This window comes from Poecilia latipinna, unplaced genomic scaffold, assembly GCF_001443285.1.
Source record: "Poecilia latipinna isolate Pla-1442-1.1 unplaced genomic scaffold, P_latipinna-1.0 Scaffold1644, whole genome shotgun sequence".
NCBI classification, from domain to species: Eukaryota; Metazoa; Chordata; class Actinopteri; order Cyprinodontiformes; family Poeciliidae; genus Poecilia; species Poecilia latipinna.
This window is the reverse complement of record NW_015114260.1, coordinates 15,525-22,175: the sequence shown is the minus strand read 5'-3', so window position 1 is coordinate 22,175 and position 6,651 is coordinate 15,525. Positions and strand designations below refer to the sequence as shown.

Genomic DNA, 6,651 nt, shown 5'->3' with positions numbered 1-6,651 from the left:
CGGGGCGGACGGGGGTGGGGGGAATCAATAGCAACATAAAACTGATTTAGTGGGTGTCATAAAACATAAGTAAGTGCTGTGAGATGGAGAAAACCAGGGTCTCAATTTAATCTGGACAAGAGCTCCACTGTACAGATGAAGTTATGTCGAGAGAAGAAGAGATAGAAACGGGATGGGGGGAGTAGGGCGGAGGATAAAGGAGAAGCAGAGGGGGAGGAGGAGGAGAGCAGCCCACAAGATAGGGGAGAGAAAGATGCAATAAAATCTAAAAGACAGACACTTAATTGTCATATTAAAGACTCTCTGCAGTGCTTGGCTGAGTGGAAGGTTAGCTCCCATTCATCATCTGGCTAACAGCCACTTGAATGAAATCACAATTAAAATCTGCTCAATATTGTCCCTGAGATGTTTTTGCGAGCATTAATTTTTTTTTCCCCATTGATTCTCCGCCCGCCATAAATCAGAAATGTTGCGGCGCATGTAATGGTTTTTATAGAGAAAGGATTATGGCGTTATGAAGCTAATGTAGCAGAACTGGCTCATTTACACACACAGCCCTCCCAGACCGCTTTTACAGGGGGACAGAGTTATTACGCCCCGCGCGCAGACTAAACAACAAACACAACTCACTGACATTGTTTAAAAGATTCATGTACTGTAGTCGTTTATGATCATAACGCTTATGCCGAGGGATGATGTTTTTTCAGATGCGTGCCAGCAGCCAGAGACAAACGCGCAAAGAGGCACAATTCACCCAAATGAAAACATGCCATAAAACATAACAGCTGCCTTGTGTTCTGCCTTAATGTTTCTTTTAATTTTGGTATTAATATTAGTTCTCACTGACAAAGAAAACAGAACATTTTCTCAGCTTGAATGCAGGTAGTACTCAAAAATGTAAATATTGCCAATCCTCCTTGTTTTCTGCTAAAGTTGGCAGGCGGTGGGTCTCTCTCTTTCCAAGACAACTAACTTTTATTTTGTGGCATTTATTGCTGCACCAAGAAAATTCAGTTGTAAAATGACCAAAGTACGAAACACCTGAAGAGTGGGAAACACTAAATTCCAGCTCCAAGGTACCAAAATGACCAAATATGCCTCCTTGGGAAATGGTTTTATTATAAACAGCTTTCCTTAGATTTTATCTTCCTCTGAAATGTTTTTAAAATATCCTGACAACTCCTGGGTGGCTTTGGGTGTTCTTTCAAAAGCAACAAGTTACACTCATGTTACAGTTAGCCTGACCTGTTAGCGGTTAGCCGTTGCTGATCTCATCATATTTCTGGGTTTGTGACTGATGGCTCACAGCTCAGAACTAATAAAGCTGATAATCAATCTATTCCAGTCACAAGCAAGTTTGTCAATATGCCTTTAATTAAAAGAAGTGGTGGGACTTGATAAATAAAATAAAATAAAATAAAAGTGGTAACACTTTATTTGAAGGGTTGTCCATAAGACTGACATGATACTCATAAAGATGACATGAAACATCATGAACAGGAATGACTCTATAAATGTCTATGGCTGTGTCACAGTGTCGTTCAGGAAATAATGAAACTTTTAATGCAAAAGTACACTAAAAGTTGCATTAAAAGTTAATAAAAAATTTCAACTTAGCATTTTTCAGTAAATAGTGAAAGGATAATAAAATAAATATAACATAATAAAAGGATAATGCAAAATTCCATTAAAACTTGGATCAAAAGTCAATTAAAAGTATCAACTTTTAATACAAAGTGTCATTATTTACCAAACACTTCATGACCGTCACAAGCATTCATGAAGACTCCTCCATGTCCATGACAGCCTCCTGATAACCTCATGCACACGCCTTCAAATAAAGTGTTACCGCAAACGGTAATTGCAGATTCTGTGATTAATTAATTGCATTGTAATCAAAATCCACATAACAAAATGGGCAAAATTTTCAGTTCCAAACCTTTTAATGCTGCAACAATACAGATATTAATTGCTTTTAATCCTTTTCTTTAGGTTATTCGACCGTAATATTGGTGCTGATATAAGCTTTCAAGTGTTTCAGGAACCCCGTATTCATTTCACTTCTCTGGTAAAATATTTCTTTTGAAATGTGGCTGCCGATGTTAGCGTTGGGGACATCTTTCTCCAGTTGTCATTAAGCCACTAGTATCTTTATTGTGAACATACAATGTCTATAACTGTGATCAAATGATTTAATTCTAAAGCAAGAAATGGGTGACTAAAATACATATATGACTAGACTAGTCAGCTTGTGTCTTGTGCTCTGGTGAGACTTCTCAGAAGGCTGTGGCCCAGAAGCCAAAGTATCCCAGCTCTGACTGTCACACTTCAATCTGAGCATGTGCGAAAGGGGAACCCGGTACCCAAGCATCAAATCATCATCACATAAACTGGCCCTGACAGCAGCTAAAAAGGGTGATGGATCATGTGGGTTTGTTGTGCTGAGGAAGTTTGTCCCTTGATAGGACCCCTAACTCAAACCTAGTCCACCCCCCTCCTCTTTCCATTGCCACCAGACATCCCTAAACAGCACCGACTCTTACACACAAACGCAGAGACACACACACAGGTAATTTTCTCGCATCTGGGTCAGCAGCACAACAAGGCCAAATCATAGCAAGAGCCTCTTGCTCCTGCCAAGCGTTTGCCTTTTCACATAATGGGTAAACTGTTGTACGTACAATAAAAATGGAGATAATGTTTACAAGCAGAAGGACAACCTTCTCCTGGAATTTCAATATGAAGATGAAAAGCTGTAAGTCTGGGTGACAGCTCTCACAGCTGCCGGTGACTACATGTAAAAATGATGAAATGTGCATGAGTGCCGTGGCCGGCGTCGTTCCCTCTACATGCTTCTGACGGAGGCTGGTGACATGGTAAGGACACGACAAGCACACGCATGACAGCTTTACCATGCGCATAAAATACCTGCATAGGGAGAGGAACAGAGTTATACTTTTTTATGTTCTCAATTCTTAAGAAAACGGCATCTAAAGCTTGTAGGGGGTGGCAGACAAACGCAATATAATATTTATGAAAAAGGCCTCCATTAAGGTTTAGGTGTTTCTGCAAAGATTTTTTTGTTATTTTGGCTCATTGTCCACACAGATCTGATGTTTCGAGAGGCCATAAATGATTGTTTGCCAGAGTGAACAAATTTCAAAATGTTGCTTTCTTGTGTACGTGCAAGCCGTGTCTTTTTCGTTTTTCTTTAAACAATGACGTAACTCCATCTCTCTTTTTAACCAGCATGCACCTCACTCTCACAAATAAGCACAGTGCTGTTCTGTGTTGTTCAGAACAACACATCTATTTATTTCGAATTCATACAAGATTAGACACAGGTAGTCTACAGTCTTCAAGTGTATGAATCGAGTGTATGAATCAAGAAATCAAGAAATCAAAACTAAAAACTTGTATAAAAGTTGTCTGGTGAAACGTTTTTTTGACCCATTTAGTTGGGTTGGAGAAAAGGAACCTCATAATTCTTCCCAAAACACCATTTTGAATTAAACAAGGACCTGATTCAGCTTCACTGCACCACTTTTACAGGACAAAATGAATATGATGGTTAAAAAATGCTTATGAATCTTTTTAATCTCAGTTGATGGTGTTAATCCCTTAAGCTTAAAGAATATATATGCTTATTTAACATAACTAAACCTGGGACAATAAAGGAATTGTTAGCCTATTTGCAGTTTACTTGCTAAATAGCTAGAACAGCTAGTGCTAACTACATGCAACATTCACACAAGCAGCAGTCATATAAAGTCAATGTGGGAAGATAAACTTATATCCAGAGTAGAAATAGTTATTCCTCAATAAAACTTGTGTTTGATGCTATGAAGTTTTTTTTTTTCTTTTCCCAAAATGATTAGCACAACATGGAGCAATTAAATGAAAAATACTGATCTTCCAGTAAATAGCTGCACAGATATAAGAACTGCTGCCACACAGTAGAGGATGTGTCTGCTTGACTTGACAGTGTATTTTTGTGTTTCTTTGTGATGTTCTGGCAATTTGTCCAGGGTCCGTCCCATTTCTCTTCCATCATCTAGAGATCGGCACCAGCAACAGATGTAGAAATGTACCGACTGATGGCTCCCATTTCTCTTAATCAGCCATTTCAGTTTTTTATGGATAATATTAATATTATCAAATGTTGATGAGAAAATTCTACACTGAGCAGAGACTTTTAAACCCTTTAACTTCTTGGTTTTGTTCAGAAACCGTACGCCAGTGGAGTTTTAACATTCAAAAACTCAAAGCGTAACAATGAAAGAAGAATTACTTCTTGCCATAGGTAAAAAAAAAAGGGTGACACTGACAGAGGAGGCTATGCAGATATTTGTCTGTGTGTTTTACCCAAGCGTCAAACATTACAAGCAATGCAAAAAAAAAAGTCCCTATTGTAAACAATAGGAACAAATCATTTGATAAAACCTAAGCATTATCTTTATATCACCGTGAATAATGCTTTTTGAGTGACAAATGGCGACTCGAAACAGATTAGGGCCTTACTGTGTCTTTGGGGAGAAACATGATAGGAGCAAAACAAATGCATTCGAAAACAGGTTGTTGTAATTCAATCTTTAGTTTAGATCTCCGCGGCGAAGTCGAGGCCTCCACTGTCAGCCGCCGCCTGCCACAGAGCGCCACGTCTTCCTGATAAATTCTCAAGGCAGTCTGCAAAACGCTCCCATAACCAGTGACACGAGATGATTTCCCGCCTCTGACAAGCCTCGGTATTGAGTATGATAACACTTACTTTGTCTTCATCCTTGGCTGGAGTATAATATCAATTCGTTTGATGATCCAGCAAAGCGAGTCGAGCACTTGCGTATCAATCTTCATACATCGCTGCCTGGTGTCTAACAAAAAGCCCAGAATGGGATCATTCAATCACCCCTCCGCTGCGCTGCGTTCACATTGCTCGGCTCTCTTGCAGCTCAAGTGTCTCCTGCCCTGTCAGCATTTGGTCTATTTCTCATCTGCTTCTTTTTCCTATCCGTTTCTTTCACTTGTTGGGGATAAAGACACAAATTACGGATGATCATATCACTGCGTGTTTGTCATAGCTAAACTTCACGTGTTTTATTGGTCCGCACGGCCTCTTCTCATCTTTTGATTCCCTCCTAATGCGTTTTTTTTTTTCTAAACTTTTTTTTATGCCATAATAAATTTAAAGATGAAATCACCTCTAGGTACATTTTTACCATTTTTTCCAGATATAAAATTATGTATCTTTCTTTCAATTAATGTCAGGATTTTCTTTTTGGACCTCAAGTAAAAGGTCCGCCATTGGCGGATCTAGCATGGATGGTGCCTTGGGAAAACCCCTTCTTCTGTTAATCATTTTTTGTTAAGGTGCTCCTTTTTTAATGCTGCCCTGGGCAACTGCCCAAATGACCCATATAAAAATAAAAATAAAAAAACTGCCTCAAACTTCCCCCTGGTTAGTAGATAGGTTGCATACAGTATTGCTGAGTTATACACAGACAGACGGGAGGCTAAATGTTTGCTGACTAGGTGTTAGCCTTCAACATAATGTATCCGATACCAACTCACTACAAATGACTTCTTTCTACTAACACCATGTGAAAAAATCTGAATCGCATTTTGTTAGATGTTAGCTCTACACTTAGAAGATTCTGTTTCTTTCATCGTGTTAGTTTAAGGCAAATAGCAAGTTAAAAAAAGAACCTTAATTAACTGCTACATAGTTAGCACAGGTTCCCGATGACATTTAGTGGACGTGAAAGCAGCTGTCGACCCAAAATGCCATCGGTTGATGTTAATATGGAGAAGCAGAAGGAATGTATTGTAGGCAAGATTATTACCAGCAAAGACCAACCTGAAACCATGAACTGATGATTCTTTTCGTGGAATTAAATAGTTTAAGGAAACAAAATTCATCAACTCTGGTTAATTTGTCAACTCTTTGCATGTTTGTTAAAAATACAGGTATTACCCTTCGTCCAATCGCAAGGAAATGAAAGGAATCTTCTGAAATATCGATATCAAATATCAGTTTTCACATCAGTTTTGATGTGTTGTAGTTCTGAAGAATGAATGCCGAAAACATTTCTATATTTAAGCACCTTGATTCGGGTACATTATTTTATAGTCTGGCATATTCAGGAGAGTGTTTCTACCACCAACTGGACTCTCACTGGGTAGATGGAGTTAGTGTCTAACATTGCGTCTTATAGTGTGACAACAAATTCAACGCACTGGTATGTCTCTTGCTTGTTTTTTCTGTCTCCCGTTCGATTGACGGTACGGTGTGACACCAGTAGATCCACCCTAACTGAACCAAAACATAAGGACCTACAACTAAATGTGGTCCAGGAATTGTGCGGTATTGTAGGTTGTGTGTGTCTCTTTTTAAGTGGAAACAGATAAAAAAAGCATACTGAATCACACCGACCCGTGACGTACCACTCAGTGGAAATGAGACATTGTAAATCTAGAAAGTTTCAAAGCTCAAGTGCCCTCACATGGTCAGACAAAGGAATCCTAAAGTAGGTCAAGCCACCAGTTTCACTTTCAATTTTTAGCATCTAGCATGCCAAGATAAAGCCAGCATAGCTTAGCAAGAGTTCCAGTAATGCTATTGGGTAATTGCTACAATACTTCAGTTGCAGCCTT

The 6,651-nt window shown here is 39.0% G+C and overlaps 1 long non-coding RNA gene across 1 annotated transcript in view; it reads right to left on the bottom strand.

Moving 5' to 3' along the window:
• Positions 1 to 4,875, bottom strand: part of LOC106964240 (uncharacterized) — a 14,171-nt gene extending 9,296 nt beyond the window's left edge. The window contains exon 1 of the long non-coding RNA XR_001428354.1: positions 4,769 to 4,875. This is a non-coding gene — a long non-coding RNA (uncharacterized LOC106964240). The remainder of the gene's footprint in view (positions 1 to 4,768) is intronic.
• Positions 4,876 to 6,651: the final 1,776 nt, after the last annotated feature.